Raw genomic sequence first — 17,268 nt, 5'->3', positions numbered from 1 at the left:
AGGCAAGTGTGTTAGTGTATTTTCTGGGATCTACAGATTTTGGTAATAAATCCTTTTGATGTATGTGCAGTTTTGTATATTCTAAACCTAGTTATCTAACTAAACAGGTGTCTATGAGAAATTATTGAAAATCTTTCCTTTTTAAAAGCCATTCAGTTGTAGAAAAGAGCGCAGCTATTTAATATAAAGAATTTTCAAACATTGAAGCAGTGACAGGTAGGTATGGATTGGATAACAACTGAAGTTTAGAAAATGAAACTAAGGGTATATTGAAAGCGAGCGTATTTGAAGTTTCATTATATGGGAATAAATGTTGGCTCTATTCCCACACATACACAGCTTCATAGATGAAGCTTCACCATTCCCAAGTGAACTGGGATGATACTGTTACACTGTTTCTAATGATTCCTATAAGCCTCTGCTTTATTTTATGAGTTTGGACTTTGAAAGCTAACAAACAACATTCCCAATTTACTCATATTTTAGGTGGAAGGCTTTCATGGCTTCACCTATGCAGCTGCCTCCAAAGGTGAGCACCAGCTTGCTCCTCTAGACACAACCACTTCTGCAGACCTGCAAGGTGAGGGACTGGGGGCCAATGTACCCTCCTCCTTTGATAAATAAAAATGTTCTGATAATGGAGTCTGTGGGCCAATTTCAAATAAATCTGATAGCTGAATAAAGATCTAATGAGTATTTCCTAAAAATTTCCTACTATAGATAGCTCAGAGAGGGAGCTCGCACCTGTTGCTCATTCAGTGCATGCATGATGTGAACTCAAAGCTTCCTCTTTCATTTGAACAGAACTGTTTCCCAAAGATTTGTAAAATAACAGAGTTTGTAAAAGTGAAAATGTGGTTTTGTAGTCCAATTCCTTCATCTGACTTAGCACGCTGTTCTTTGTCTCAGTCACACGCATTTCCTTCCTAATGCTGCCATCCTTTTGGTACTTCTCAAGATAGCTCTGTGAGATGTCTCTGGATTGCTTCTCATTATTCTCACTTTTCTGTAGGTTATATTGAAGGATACGCTCTTTATTTTACTTTTTTGTTGTTTTTTTTTCTTATTAGCAAGCTTATGGCTACCCTTGCTTTTCCCCTGTAAAACTTAGCAGCAAAAGGTACAAAGAAAGAATTAAATTGTTCCAATTTTGCAAAAGTAGGGGTTTAGGAAAAAGAGAAAGCAGGTTTTGAACAATTTTATCCTAATAACGACTGATCCCACTGGGGAATTTCTGTAGCAACCAGCGTGTCACTGCCAAAATATTCTGCAGGAAGGGATTATAGGTATATGCAGAGATAACATAATCTTCATATAAATCAGTTAAATAGTCAATCAACCAAGAGACACAAATCCATAGGAATCCTGGCTTCATTAGTTTCACTGCTCACAGAACGACTTGGATTTTTTAATGGTGCTTTAATCCTGTTAGGTTTCAGAGGCAAAGCAGTTATGAGATTGAACTGGAATCTATTCCTTTTTATGCATCATTAAACAACGCCAAAGTGAATTAATTATATCTGATCAACCCACAGAAGGCAATGAGGCCATGAAAGGTGCAAGTTAGGAGTTGCGAAACATTTATTACTGATGACAGGGCACCAGAAAGAAAACTCTTTGACTTTCAGATCCAAGTGTGAGCTAAAGATCTAAGCTTGAGTTAGCAGGGCTGGTTTTGACTGAAGTAACTTTTTCAGTCTAAACTTGAAGTGCAAAAAATGGAATGTAGAATGCCATGATGTTGTTTCAGTTATTATAGTGCCATTCCTGAGCATGAGACTACAACTTCCCTTTGGTGTTTCAGGTTCACCCCCCAGCTGCATTCCCACAGGACTGGAGCATGACAGTGCCCAAGTTCTCAGGATCCCCCAGTCCATCTGAGTGGTGACCAAGGCAGAGGTACTTGGCAAACTTGGCAAGGGCAGAGATCACAGCTACATTAGCTATCACAGCCTCTTCACTTGCATGCATGCTTTCAATACATCCCACCAGGAGCTTGGTGGCTCTCACTCCCAGTACCAAAGCCTTAAAGATAACTAAGTGGAGGCATACTGGAGAGATATTGGAAAGAATGTATGGCAGTTCCTTTAGAACAGTTGGACTTGCGGATAATAGAAGTGTCCCTCAAATCCTCTCTCTTCAATAAGAGTGAAAGGACTGGCACGTTACTGCTAACTGCAATTATTCACAGACTTTCACCTCTCCAAATGTCAAGTACTATGAAGAATTCCTCTGAAGTTAATGGTCCTCTTCTCTTTTGTAATATTAAGCATTAATGCAGGCCTAGAGCTAACATAATGCAATCATCAAGCAGATTATCTTCTCCCTTATCCTTAGCATTTTCCAAAGTTATATCAAGCGTTTTTAATCCGTGAAATAATAATTCCAGTACTTGATACTGACAGAAAATATTGGAAGCAAGTTATCTTGTGACACTGATTACAACTGTAATCAACAAGAACATGTTCCCAAAGGTTTCAGGTATTGTCATGGCCTTCCTCTGTACCTGTTCTATCAGCTCTGCATCTTTCTTCCGCTGAGGGCCCCAGTCTGAATATAGAACTGCAAGTGGGTCTCACAAGGTCAGAGCAGATGGGTCCAGCCTGACCTTGAATGTCTCCAAGAACTTGAGAAAACAGCATCTGTCTTAAACGTTCTCAAATAATGCATCTTTAAAGGAATATAGATTCTTTTAAATCTTTTTCTGTTAATTCCACTGATTTTTTGTGTTCTTGTAACTGTTGTTAAAATTCTACTTAATATTGTTGGATCCTGAACTACCTGTGGAGTTGTTTGCTTTCATCTGGATGTGGCTCTGAGCAGCCTGGTCTGGTGGTTGGCAACCCTGCACAAACCAGGGTGTTGAAACTAGATGATCATTGTGGTCCTTTTCAACCCAGGCCATTCTATGATCTGTAGTTCTTAACGTAAAAGAAAAAAAAAAAAAAACAGCTGTTACTGGATTTAGTTTAAGTGATCTTGAATGCGTATTGGCATGGTGCAAGTTTCATTGACTATTCAGACTTTTTCCTGAAACAGAAAATTGGATTTTTTTTCTCCCTTAGGCTAGGAGTTTTATTGTGCATGCTGGTGAGAAAAGTGTAAATGATGTTCAGTGGTTATGGTGTGTGTGCTCAGAGGGCCTCTTCTTACAAAGGGAGGGGGGGAAAAAAAGCATCATTAATTGGTTAATCTTGGTCATTAAATGACCAAACTGTGCTATTTCTGTAGTTGTCTAAACAGATGCTAATGACAAGGCATTTTGGTATTTCTGGGGGAATCAATAGTTTTAAAAGAGAAATTGTGGTTTTCTGCCAGAATTAATGAATCTGCTCCTCTAGAGGTGAGGATGTCATCTGCAGTGCAGATTGTAAAAGAAAGGTTCTCTCAGTGCATTTGTTGAGTTACAGTGTTGGTCTAGAGCAAATATTAAGCAGGCAAGCCATCAAGAGGTTAAAAAGTATAGAGATGAGTACAAGGCAACAAATGTCCAACTTAGAGACACAGAGCTAAAAAAGAGGCAATAAAGGGTTGCTGTGACAGGAATAATGAAACAAAGTATGTCAGACCCCAAATGGTGTTTTTTCTGTAACTAGCCCAATAAAAAAGGGATAAGGGTAATGGGAACAGCTCGTGTCCAGTGCTGTCCTCTATTTCACATTGAATCAACCCCAGCAAACCCTCCAGGCCTTCTCTACTCCTGGATCTCACTTCCACCAGCACAATAATTCTGCTGCCAGCACTTGAGCCAGTGGGGTTGGTTTATCAGAATGTGATGCCCATGCTGGATGCCAGCTTCTGCTCCATGCTGTGACTCTACGTCCCTTAGATATGGTCTGGAATTAAATCCCTCTGACTTCATAATGGAGTTAATACGGAACAAAGGAAAGAGAACCCAAAACTGGGACTGCATTGCACGGTATGTGAAAGTTTTGTGGCTGAGCCCTGTGTATTATTTTCCTATGAGCTACTGTTAAATTAAATGGTCTAATGTATCTAACTGCAGTGATTTCCAGAGTCACTGGCTACTCTAACTGGGATTCTAAATGCATTCCTCCATTTTAAAGTATTCTTCGAAGTTCCTGTAAATAAAAGTTTCCCTTGTCTCCAGGCATGTTTTCCCAAGGTTTCACAGCTCTAATTATTATGAGCAATATCTTTGTGGTCTCCTGCTAAATCTCTCAAAAAATATAACAAAAAAGAAAAACAAAAATCTATTTTGAAAGTTTCTTTGAACTTCATAAGTCAATGATTCCTTATATAACTGCAATAAAAACCTCTGGGAAAGAACCTATTATGAGCACAGTGTCAGCAATTTTAGCTTATTGCAGATGGCTTGCTCCCCTTTCCACATAACTATTTAATGAATTCAAACTAAGGAGTATAATTTCATAGCCAATAGCAACCATAAGCTTTTACTGGGAGGTTTTTAAGCCGAGATTACGGATCTAGTTAGTAAAAGAATTTAATGAAGAAAATAATTCCTAAATGCAATTGGCTTCTGCCTCATCAGCACCAGAGCACATCCTCCAGACTCTGCTGCTGGGAACCTCCAGCACCTCAGCCCATGGTGGATGCTGACTGCTGCTGTCCAACAACTGGATATTTTTTATTGGTGTTTATGTTTTTTTTTTTAATTTCTTATCCATTTTGCAGCCACTTATCCTTAACCTTCAAGACAGCTCCTGCAGGCAGGGCTCTCTGTCCTCCCTTCTGCCCTTCACTCAGCTCTGATACAACCGTTAGCGCTCCCCCGTAGAACAGCAGTTGGCAATAAAACTGTTTATATCCCTCTGCTGTGCCCATTCGCTGGTCAAAGTGTAATTGCACTAAGAACTGTAAACAGAATAAAAATAAAGCAGCACTCTGTCTCCCTCTCTTTCTCTCCCTCCACGTTACAGCAATCCCATTTGTAGGATAATAACGAAAAAGAGCCAACAAAAGAACCAAAGTGAGTATAGAGTACAAAAATACACAGTTCTTTACTCACGTTACAATACCACTGTGGGCTTTAGTATCAGTAAGAAGAGAAAAAGGTCTTTCCACAGTGTGAATTGCAACCCTCTGCCTTTCAAAACGGTTTTGATAACCAACAACAGCACTGAAAAAAAAGAGCAGGGTTGATGTAACATTTCAGCTTTCCTTTTTCAGCATGACTTTCAACTGGGATTGTTTCTTTGCTTCTGTATAGAATTTCTGTACGAATTGTTAAAGATTTCATATCTGATGTAAAGCATAAATTTACTATTTGCTATCAATGCTGGAAATCTTGCATGCTTCTGATGAGCGTATGCTTCTATGAATTTAATTTTTACTTTTTTTCTTTTTCTTTTATTTTTTTTACAGTTTTGACATTTGTGGACTTCAAGGATGGAAACAGAATCATAGAATTGCTTAGGTTGGAAAAGGCCTTGAAGATCATCACGCCCAACTGTGAAGATTTTTAGAGGAAGGTTTGGTTTGTATCCTACAGTCACATTCTACCAAATAATGAACCTTTTGCTCAAGTAAAGTGATTAACACCAGATTCACCTACCATCTACTGATACATCATATCAGTGTTGATATGCATAACAGATATGCAACAGGCCAAAAATACTGTGGCATTTGTAGCATCATAGTTGGCACTTTGCTTTCCAAATAATACCAGAAAGCAATTAAAAGGTATGTTCTCCAATAGGCACGGAGAGAACAGATTTACAAAGTACGGTGTTTTTCATTTGGCTAGAATCTAAACCAAAATCCTGAGCACTGCTGCACTGGATGGGCTCTGAGAAGAAACAGGAGACTTCAAACACTCCTGGTTTCAGGAAACTCCCTGCAATCAGGAAGGGATTTTAGAGGGGACAAAGGAACGAGTCATGCCAGATTCAAGCACCTATGGCTGCAAGTCAGAAAAGGAGATTAAAGCAGAGTAGCTGCTACACACCAGCTGCTCAGTGGTCTGCAGAGAACTGCTCCTCTGAGCAGCATGGCTACTTCCCTGTGTACGATGGTTTTCTAGATCTTGGAACATGTTGTGCTCACAGTATGAAAAGGAAAAAAATTATCTGTATTAGTCATAGGTAGCTGAGTGCCATCTGTTACCCAGCCTGAAAGTGAACATTCACCTCAAAGTCTTTGATGATTACAGTTTGTCTTCTGGAGGAGGTACTACTGGGGTAAAGCCATGCTATGGAATTTGGGAGTTTTATTGTCTCCTTTTGGTAAGCTCTATTTGTTCTAAGTATTACAATTGCCTTTTAATATTTTAATTATGTAGACTTTTGCTTTTTACTGGGAAGTCACAGTATGTTTCCAAAAAAAGAAATAATAAAAAAAAAAAGGAAAAAAAAAAGAAAAAATCAGTGTCCAAAGCAAGAACTGCTTGATATCTCCTTTCTGTGTTATTAGGTTATGCAAGTTGTATCTAAAAGTTATAGGCCTGCAGCATCTGGCCACTATCCCCCAAATACTCTGACTACAGTGAATCATAGTATAGCTAAGAAATATTCTCTCTTATTGTCTGATATCTTCCAAATGCCCCCATACGCTACTAATTATCCATTACTAACCATGAGAAAGCATACTTAACACCTTCTTAAATCTACTGTCTAATTCAACTGTTGTCTTTCTGTGACCCAAGTACTAGAACTTAGCCCTCAAGTGAAGTGAAGTTATTAATAGATAATTCATAAGTGTGTCTATGACAACAATCAAAGCATTATTTTTTTCGTATCTAGGCTATGCTATGCAGTAACATCAGAACAAATGGGCAAATTCCAATCATTTTGTTAACAGACAACTGAAAGCAAACACACTCATAAACATTAACATTTTAATGACTTACATTCTGAAAATGATTTCTGAACACCGTGATGACAACTAGATAGAGCACACGAGAGATTCCTTCAGCATCAGTGTTATTAGCCTCAAATATTGCTGCGGTACATCAACAAGTGTTCATCATCAAATCTGTAATTATAAAGAAAACATCATGTTCACCTAGGAAAATCTGAACTGCTTTGAAACTGGAAATCTTCTTTTGAATCAGAGTTAAACAGGAAACCCATCCCGCCCAAGAACTTGGCTTGTCTGTTTTTCTGTTTGTTTGTTTCATAATCAATCCATAGTCCTCCACAGTAGAGAAATAGATTAACTTGAGCTAAATGAGTGCCTGCATATTTGCATAATATTAGCCCTGAATAAAAACACTAAGGACTACCAGGTATAAGATGAAACAAAAAACTAATGTATGTGTTTCTTGATAGTTTTTCAGCATTCTTGTCTTTAAGACACTGACCTACTTTCCAGATTTTTTTCAGCTGTATCTAGTAATCCTTAAACTCAAACTGAAAGACACTTATAGTTCAGAATGAAAAATTCACTTCTGTAGAATGGATTCTCAAATACCAGGCAAGACTACAACACGTTTCTCATAGTTAATTTTCACACTGTTGTAGCTTGCTTCAGTTTCTACAGTCACAGCAGCATTTAGCAGTGGACTCATTAGTAGGAAAATTCTCTCAGATCTCTCACTTGTTTTTATCTGCGATATCTTTTATGCTCTTGATTAATATGAACCTCAGAACTCTAAAAAACAAAAATTCATTTAGGGATTTCTACTTAAAAAGAGAACTTGGTAAACATAAGATGAGGACCACACAGCTGTACAAGAAAAGTGGAGAGGGCAAATTAATTATGCCAAATTTTACTAATGAACTGATCTATCTAAATGGGATTTACCACTCAAACTCTTTTTTCCTCATTTTTAACATACCTACTTGAACACAGTACCTTTTTTTTTTTTTTTTTTTTTTTTTGTCTGTGTTATGTTACATTATGGCAAGATCTGTTTTATTATATAGAAAAATGCCTCCTGGGATACAGATGGTAAAATTCAGGCGCGTATGGGGTTGTGAGAGAAACTGCCATATTCATTGCAATAGTTAGTATTATAGAAAAAAAAAAGCATGGAAAGATGACTTAGCATATATTAATCATCATTGTTAAGAATTATGCCTATGTAGAAAATAGAGATGATGTGACACTTAAACTCTATCTGCATTACTGCAGCCATAATGTGTTTCTCAGGTAAAGTGGTAGCTCAGTGCCCAGTTTTACAATATTGCTTTCATAATATTGAAAACTTAGCTGCAAATGTTACTGATTATTTCAGAGCCAGCCCAAGCCTCCCACCATGCTCTGGTGCCTTCTTTTCCCTTCTACCCCATTCCCTCTCTGCCACAGCTGAGTGAGGCAATGGAATACTCCAACACAACCTCCGTGAGAAAAATGAGTGGGTTGAATAAAAACAGAATCATGCTGAAAATGAATCTAAGAATATCACCCGTGCCCAAAGACTCATGAAAATACATGAAGGATTTCCCTTGATATACATTCAGACACAGATTGTGTTTACCTCTCTGGGATATGGAGCTGATTATTCATCATCAGTATCTCATCAGAAACAGAAGTTTCAGTTTCCACCCGCATGTAATGAAAATGATATGATCACATCAGCATATTTTATTATTATTGTTACATCAAATCATCATCCCTAGGTACGTATAAACACACTTTTTCTCCACTGAAATAGCACACTAGGTGGCCTCTTTATAAAATAATAGAAACAAAAGTGTTCACAAAGATTTGCGTCAAAAACTATTCATCCATCCAAGGAATAGAATCAAGCAGCATCTCTGCACACTTGTAATAAAATCTGCATGACTGTCTTGACAGTACTAAGTTCCTTATTAAGTAAAAGGAACCTAGCATCATTAAATAGAAGCAGCCTGAGGTGCAGTGAGATATCATGCTCGCCTTCTGTCGTATCCCTGTAGAGACAGAGGAACGCAATTTTACAGAACGTCAAATAAAAGTTCATACTGTCCCATATAAAACCTAAAAAGGCCCATGGGACTATCACCTTCTAATATAGGACAAAAATCAATAAATTTGTACTATTTCACACTGAATGAATCCTTGCACTCGTAACATCAACAGAAGCTTTAAAAGGAGAACTGTAGCTCTATAAAGTTGCCAAGGTCAGTGCCTGTACCCTTCCATTGCTCTGGCACCAGATCTCCAGTCCTGGATTAGCCCTGAGTAAGAGCAGCAGAGTTGTATCATTGCAAAGCTATAACTAATGAGAGGCTTAGGGCAAGGGATTAAAATACATTTGAAAAGTTCATCAAGGAACTAAAATTCATAAATCTCTTGAATCCACTAATAGCAGAAAATCAGACAGGTACAACTGCCCCAGAGAGCACGTCTGCCTCTTCTGACAACCCTCAAAGAGATCCCAACAACTCATTCCCCTGAACCATCTCACCAATTAGAATAATTGAGCTAAAATTTCAAGACAATCATTGGGAATTAAACTAACTTTGCTGCTTAATCCACGCTTGGGGATGTTTGTCCAACTCTGACAGTCTCCAGAGAAGTAGCATCTCTAACTGATGTCTATCAACTGTTCCCGTGTCTTTCAACAATCCACGTTATAAGCCCTTCTTCTAATACTCAGACAAAATATTATTTCTTAGAAATTCTTCACCCTACTGTATTGTTACTCTTGCAAATACCATTCGTACATTTGACAGCTGTTTTGCATCATCCTCAAGACGTCGCAGCCACTGTAAAGTGCACTAACAATAAAAGCCCTTCTGCAATCGAGCACCAAGCAGCCCTTCCTTTCCATGCATGCATGCATGAATTCACGTGCACAAATACAGCCTTGAGACTGAGAATGAAACAAATCTTGTTTTATGATACGAAGTCTGAGAATAATATTTCACACTTAACAACCCAAAGCACGGAGAAAGCAAAACTCAGGAAATGCTTATGAAATTCTGTCATTTGAAAGCTGCCTACAAAAAACACATAGAAGCATTTCTTAGAAAATTTTCTGTTTGGACAGAAGCATTTACTGGATGATCTATTGGGTTTGGTTTTTTGTTTGTTGTGTTTTTTTTCCATTTTTTTTTTTAATTACTTTTTTTTTTTTTTTTTGTATCCATATTCATTATTACGCCATCTGTCATTCTAATAATGAAAATAAATACTGTTGAATTCTAAGGCTGTAACACCTAAGTTGTGAACTTGAAAATGTTATTCACCCATCAAGTGCTAAAAACTTTTCCCATCTCCAGCTATTTAGATTTTCTGAGGATGACAGCTAATGGCATTTGACTGAAGCTGCAAGGAACAGAATGAGGAACAGTTTGGATTGATAGACAGGACTTTTTGCCACCCATTTATCTGAATCTTGGATGTCATAAATATGACAATATATCACCCAATGCCAGAAATAAAATCCATTAGATTTTGGAAGAGAATTGGTTTTAGCCCTATTCTGAACTTGCTAAATGTACTTATTTCATTCTTTGTTTTCCTTTCTTAATCAGTTTCCAGTCTATGCAAGTCCATTATGTCCTACTCTGTGATTACTCTTAGCTTCCTTAATAGCATCTCGAGCTCTTTAAAACCCCAAATAAATTATATCTATTGCTTCTCAGTTATCCATTATTTTGCTGACATCCTGGGAGAAAGGCAGTTTCCCTTTTGGGAGCAGAGCTGTTTTTCCCCTTATAATACCACGCTCACTGTAACTCTGTAGCTATTTTTTATAGCTAATGTACCAATATTGAAGTGAGATCCATTGGTTTGTAATTCCAGCACCCATCCCTAGCACAGATTCTGTAGACAGAGAACATACAGTTTGAGCAAGTTTGGGAAATTCATTCCTAAACTTCCAAACAGCCCCTGAGGAAGAGTTGCCTCCACTTCAAGGAATGCACACTGGCATTGCTGCCCATTGTATTTGCAGCTTGAATCTCCTGCAGCCCTCAGTGCAGCACAGAGCACGTGGAGCAGGGCTGTGTTCCCAGGAAGAAATGTGATTACTACAAAATGATGCAGAACAGATTATTTGCATCTTTAATCAATATTTTAAATGCTAAACAACGCATCTCAAGCACTGATACATGCTGTTTACCGCTTTATCCCTGGCGGAGCATAATTATATTTTATATACATGAAAGCAATTTCATTTGTTTGTATCAAGAGATACACTTGTGTAATATTAAAAATAATAATAATGTGCACAATGATCCAGACAGGATTTAAATGTTTTTAACAACTCTGTATTAAATAACACAGCTTTTTATTATTTTAGCAGATGATCTGCATTCAGATTAGAACAGAAAATCAGGAGTGGGCTGTTACTCCATTCTTCCTCCTTTACAACTGTTCATTTCAGTATGGTGAAACAAATACGATAAAGGAAGTATTTCTCCCCAGTTTTAAGCCTTCATCTCTCTCCCATTTTCTAAGCATAAAGACAAGGAAATCAAACACCAGAGACGTCTGCCTTGACCTCCTTGACCTCACAGAAGTCCACTGCCGTTCTGAGCCATGGATATTCTATGACAGATGGGGAAAAAAACAACTCATGAATGACTGTCGAAGGATCACTTGCCCAACAAACAGCCTCTTTGCAGCCCTGCTCCCATGCCAACCCCGTGCAATGTTAGGATATGTTTCTTCTCTGAAAGAGTGGTCAGGCATTGGCACAGGATGCCCAGGGAGCAGGGGAGTCATTATCCACGCAGATATTTCAGATCCAGGCACTGAGGAATATGGGCAGTGGGCATGCAGGGATGGGTTGGGGTGGGACTGGATGGCCTTTGTGTTTTTTTCCAATCTTAATGATTCTGTGAACAGCAGTGGTGTAGTGTAGTGGAAATGCTAAGTCAGAAGCAGTGATTGAACAGCTGGTGGGAAGGCAGGGCCAACCCAGGGAGCTCAGGTGCATGCAATGTACCTGAGTGACTGGGCTAGGATGCACCCCTACCCAGACCTTATTTAAGAGTTGGCAGTGGAGGTGTGGGCATCTCATTTGGAGATCCTTGTGTACTTAAGAACAGGCTTTCTAAAGGTAAGCAGTTTCTTTCTTTTATTTTTGCACCTGCTACTATCACATCTAAGTAGATCCTCACTCACTGCAGCTGAATACCTTGTTTTTTTACCATCTCGTTATGCTTTCTATTGTGTTACAGGTAGTCACTGCTTCCCTTCTCCCCGCTGTTGGAGTTGGGTACTGAAAGCCAAATTAAAAATGCTGTTCCCTTTGCAGAATTTTGATAGCAGAGCTCTGTAATGACTAAGCAATCAGTTCTGACGTGTAATGCAAATCTGAAGTTAAAAATGTCATTTTCCTGCCAAGCTAATTATGAATCATTAGACTGAAATAAAAGCTCCTAACACCTTTCTCTTTAGCTTTTCAGGGAAAATATGGAAAATTAAGATCTCTTCAGAAAATTGTCACAATGTTGCAGACATTTGATAACTTTTTTTTTCCAACTAGTCTAGTGCCTGTAAATTATATGGTTTTGTTGTTGCATCTGGAAGTGCTACATGCTAACAGATGTAAATTGCCTTAATGGCTAGAAATGTCTTCTGAAGGGTATTAAAACTACCAGGTACATGGATAACACACGCTTCATTGGCGCGCTATTCATCAAGACTGGAAAACTAAAAAAGCAGTAATTATATGCAAGCCAAAATAAACACAGAATTGGTTTGCATGTGTATTTATGATTAGCTGTGTTTTACAGGGTATTTAATAATTATTAAATTAAATCTTAATTAGAGGAAAATACTGCTGAAAGGCTACTCCTCTCCAGCTATACAGACAGACCTAGTATCTCTCCATAGAAAGATGAGCTGGTAGGAGTCTTCAGTTAACTTGAATTCAACTGCTTTCTAACTTACAGCATCTATTTGGGCTTTAAGAGGAAGTTAGCAGTATTGCTGAAGCGACAGAATTATTTATTTTTTCTTTCACATCTTCTGAAATCCAAAGAGATCATGCTGATTTTTTTCTCTCTTTTTTCTGAAGTCGTCCAAGGAAGAATCGTGTTTTAACAGGACTACTTTGTTGGTGGGGTGGTTGTTATTTGTTTTAAAGGAAAAACACAAGCAGAAATAGTGAAGCATAAAATTCCTGCTATTTTCTCACTCAAATTTCTCTGAGCTCCAAAAATTAAGTTAAATTTCAATGTGGATGAAGGAAAGACAAAGGGAAGATAAAAGGGGTAAGGCAAAGGTGATTTTACATCCAGTCCTTTACTTAAGGGAAAATCTGTAAATGGATCCATCTCTTCATAAACACATATCTTCCAGAGACCATATAAAAACAGTATTTAACTGCAACACTACTTGCCCATTTTGACAAAATAAAAAAAGCAGTATTTTGAAGGGTATGTTTGTAAAATCATTGCTTTCACAGGCTATAGATTACAGCAGACACAAAGATGCTGAACAAGACAGTAAAGCATTTTAACTACACAACTCTAAAGTGCTCCAGGTCAGAACTGTAGGGCTAGCTTAGGGTAAGATCCCACCAAAATCCCCACTGTCGTGACTTATAGACTGGGGAGAAGCATCACAATTAACCCTCACAGTATAGAGTTAGTGCTCCATGGACAGTTTCAGAAAGTTTGTACAGGGATGAAACACTCTTCCATAAGTGGGAGACTTATATTATGGTCTTGCAGCCATTTCCGCCCACCTCCTGCCAACAAGAGAACATCTCTGCACCTGCAAAGGAAGAAAGGCTCTACTTATTCTCTTTTCCTCATCACAGATTCATATGAGGGACTTAAGAATCATAAAATTGCTCAGGTTGGAAGAGACCTTAAAGATGCAATTGCAACTCAAGCATCCTACCTTAAGACTTAAACCATGCAGTTCCAAAAATAAAACCTGCATCTTTTCCAGGTGATGCAATTAGCATCATTTTTGACTGGTTTCCTTATGATGTATATGAACCCATGTTCTACTCGTTTTTTTTTGTGAAGTTCTTTTTTCACACTCATTCCCGGGATAAAATATTTTAATAATTATTTCAGTAATTCCCTCAGAATTACTCCTCAGAGAGAACTGTGCAATGAAGAGGATGCTACATGTTTCGCAGCGTGCGCATGCTCCACAAAACCCTGGACATCTTCATAGCCTTCCTTCCCCATTTTAATTCTCTTCTAGTGCAATTCTTTTGACTTCAACAGTATTGATGCAAAATAATGGAAATTGTGAACCAAATACTGTATTATTTACATTGAAAGCAAAGTATTAGTTTAAATTGCTTCGCATTTGATTATAGGAGATAAAAGTAACTTTTCTAGTTCAGGACTACAGACTACCACCAAAACGTCTCAATGAATGTAATGCAGATTCAACTGCCTTGAGACATTACAGTAAGTGGGGAGGTAACATGTGCTGACAATACACTTAAAAAACTAATTTTCTTTCTCAAGAGAGATAAGCCATTCCAGATTTCCTTAATTTCTCAGTCAGCTTGAAGTATAACACACGTAAGTATTAGTAAGACTGTTTTTTTTCCTTTCCCACTGTCAGTTCACATTTACTAATTTATAAGAAATAGTTTACCTGTATTTAAATGGAAATTACCTGACTCAAACCCAAGCTTCAGCATGAGCTGCTGTTGTGCTAACCAATGGGAGCACAACAGTGGCCTGAAATAGGAAACAGCTTCCTACTGAAATCCTGTTTATCACGTTACCACCTTCTTGATCTCCAGCATAAATTACCTGTAGAGATTGTATTAAGTGAATTTCTGGATACCATATTGAAGAATAATACTGGCTATTTCATAGTGATTTCACAGTACTATGTGTTTATCACAGCAAAATCCAATGTGTTTCTTTTCTACAACTGAACTTTACTGCTCCTTAGTTTGTAATTAGTTACTACGAAAGTTTAATCAAAGTCTCAATTTCTTATTCTGACTGTGCTACATTAAAAGAAGAATAAGCTGCAGCCAATAACTAAGTAAACTGAACTTGGCCAAGAACACGGGAGGCTGAGAGGACAATTCAGAAGTCCATTAGCAACTTGTATTTTCACAGAGTACATTAAATTGGTTGGTTTTGGAAGAGGAAATATGAGTGATTAAACATATTCTTTTGTGTTTATTTGGATGATAAATTATTTCACCTGCACATGGGGATGTCTGCGCAGAGATGTCAAGGGAAGCTGCTGTTCAAATAAGTAAAAACTTATCTGAAAGGTATTAATGTGATCATGTAAGCATTGCAAAATATCAGTAGGAAAGGATGATGTGGAATCTTTTCAAAAGAAAAAGTATAATGATGATAATGAGAATGGGAAGAGAAATCTTCTAAGGGAATAGTAAAACTGAAAGCAAACTTTTATGTGACAAGCTGCTTATGCTGGGTTCTGACCTGCTCTAAAGCGCAATTCCAGGTTCCTATAGAACTTAAAAGTAACACATAAGACACCTGGTTTTGGTATGTAAATGGTAAACAGTGCATTTTTGCATTAGTAACTTTTGGCTTAAAGACTTCAATCTCTTTTATTGACTGGAAGTATACTAGATTTTCTTTTGATTTGCCACAACACTTGTTAGATGAGAAGGCTACTCTTAGAGCTGTTAACTTGGATGGTTATTTGCTTATACGTATGAAGTCAGACTGATCATTATGGAGCTCTGTTATTTCAGTCCAATTTATCCTTATTTTCCCTTTGGTTTCTTCCCTTTGTTTAGTATATTAGTTTCTAGATGAATGAGTGAGCTGTCATTTGGCATTTCAATGCTACCTCTTTGATTTGTGTGATAAAACAGCAAGTGCAGCAAACAGTATCAAGAATTGCCTGCTGAAATGCTGCTTTACTATTGCATTGCTTGGTTCTGAAAAAGATCCCGAAACCATGAATCTGTGGGAGCAGAGAGAAATCCTTGACTAGACTTCCAAAATATTACTACCTGGTTTATAATATGGTTAACAAACTTTTATCTTCCAGTACATGGACAGTCAGGATGCTTTTAAACAGAGCTCACATCCAGGCGAACTCAGTGCAGAAGTCTAAACCATGACATGATAGTGTGGCTGTATTTCAGCTTTTCCCCTCCTCAGGTATAGAATTTGCAAGGAAATGAGGGTTGTTAATGAGATGTCTGTATAAAGATCCGAAATTAAAACTATGAACTGAAGTTTTGGCACTTTGTGAACTTAGAAAAATAGTAGTGTATATATTACATGTTGTATATTGGTATCTATTTCAACATTGATAACATTTCATTATTTGCTCCCAGTGCGTAAGAGTTGCAAGGTTTTATTTATGCCTCTGCACACAAAAGCTTCAACAACAGTAAGACAGCAGTGAGTTGTGCTGTTCCATGAAGTCAAACCTCACGTACACTTTACAATATTACCAATTTATTCTAAGGATGGAATTACTAAATATTAGAGATGCATGAAATGTATAAAAGGCTGAGCGGTAAAAATAGAGATTTCATTTAAAAGTATCCAAAGCAGTTTTTAAAACTTAAGCACAGAAGTCCATAAGCCCAGTGTCGTAACTGATACTGCATCACTGTTAGGCAATGATAGAAACACAGGACTGGGAACCTGTAATTCCATTTTTCTGTAGTTTTGACGCTGACATTCTTCACGTTTTTCTATAGCTATTTTTTTTTTTTCATGCGCAAACACAGGTAGGCTTTAATTGTCATGATTATCCTGAGAAATGAATGTTCACTTTCAGAAGAAAGCTATTATTACAGCTCTCTTGGTCAGCTGAGGTCACAGTGTGGGAGGATTCTGAGTCGAGGCAATTGCAAACACAGTGAGAAGGGAGGGAGAGTCCACTGTGCATTGTGCAAGATTGAGTGCATCTGTCCTGCACTTTCCAACCAACAATAAAATAGGAGAATGAACTGCTTCTAAAGATGATCAACAAAACAATGTTGGGAAATTATATTCTGGAAACATTGAATATACTCTTGAGCTTGGAATTGCAAAGGAGCTTTTATTTTTATTTTTTTACATTTCTGGATCAAAAATATTTACTGAAATGTCAGAACTTCTGCTGGGACACAAACTGTGATTGCTGAGAGTTATTTGTAGAGAAAGTTGAGCTGCCAATGGGAAGGAGAATCCATACTGGTACCAACAATGACGTGAGTGTATACATGTCTAAGCTGTTGCTAGTAGGATCTTATAAAAATGAGATTATTTATTAGGTAAGAGTCTTAGTTTTCTTTTTCTTTCTACATCATTACATTAAAATACCTACACACATTTTTACTAATAAGTTTGCTCATATGGGATCATGTATTTACATATCATAACAGCTGGTCGCTGGAGCACAGGATCACTTCTTTATTTAGCTTGTGCACTATAGCAGCATGTTTCCATTTTAATAAAACTGTGTGTCCCTGAGCCATGATTAGTATGAGAATTT

General features: G+C 37.6%; 1 long non-coding RNA gene across 2 annotated transcripts; it reads left to right on the top strand.

The window, feature by feature from the left end:
- Nucleotides 1-494: 494 nt before the first annotated feature.
- LOC149916651 (uncharacterized) lies at nt 495-10,244 on the top strand. 2 transcript variants are annotated; one of them, XR_016469480.1, is made up of 4 exons: nt 495-580; nt 1,805-1,899; nt 5,347-6,206; nt 10,131-10,244. It is a non-coding gene; the product is annotated as an uncharacterized LOC149916651 (long non-coding RNA). The 2 variants fall into 2 exon arrangements; XR_016469479.1 differs by lacking the exon at nt 495-580 and having other exon boundaries at nt 1,579-1,899.
- Nucleotides 10,245-17,268: the final 7,024 nt, after the last annotated feature.

Source organism: Phasianus colchicus, chromosome 10, assembly GCF_987193195.1.
Source record: "Phasianus colchicus chromosome 10, bPhaCol1.hap1.1, whole genome shotgun sequence".
NCBI lineage: Eukaryota > Metazoa > Chordata > Aves > Galliformes > Phasianidae > Phasianus > Phasianus colchicus.
Note: the sequence above shows the minus strand (reverse complement) of the source record. Positions and strands in the feature narration are given on the sequence as shown.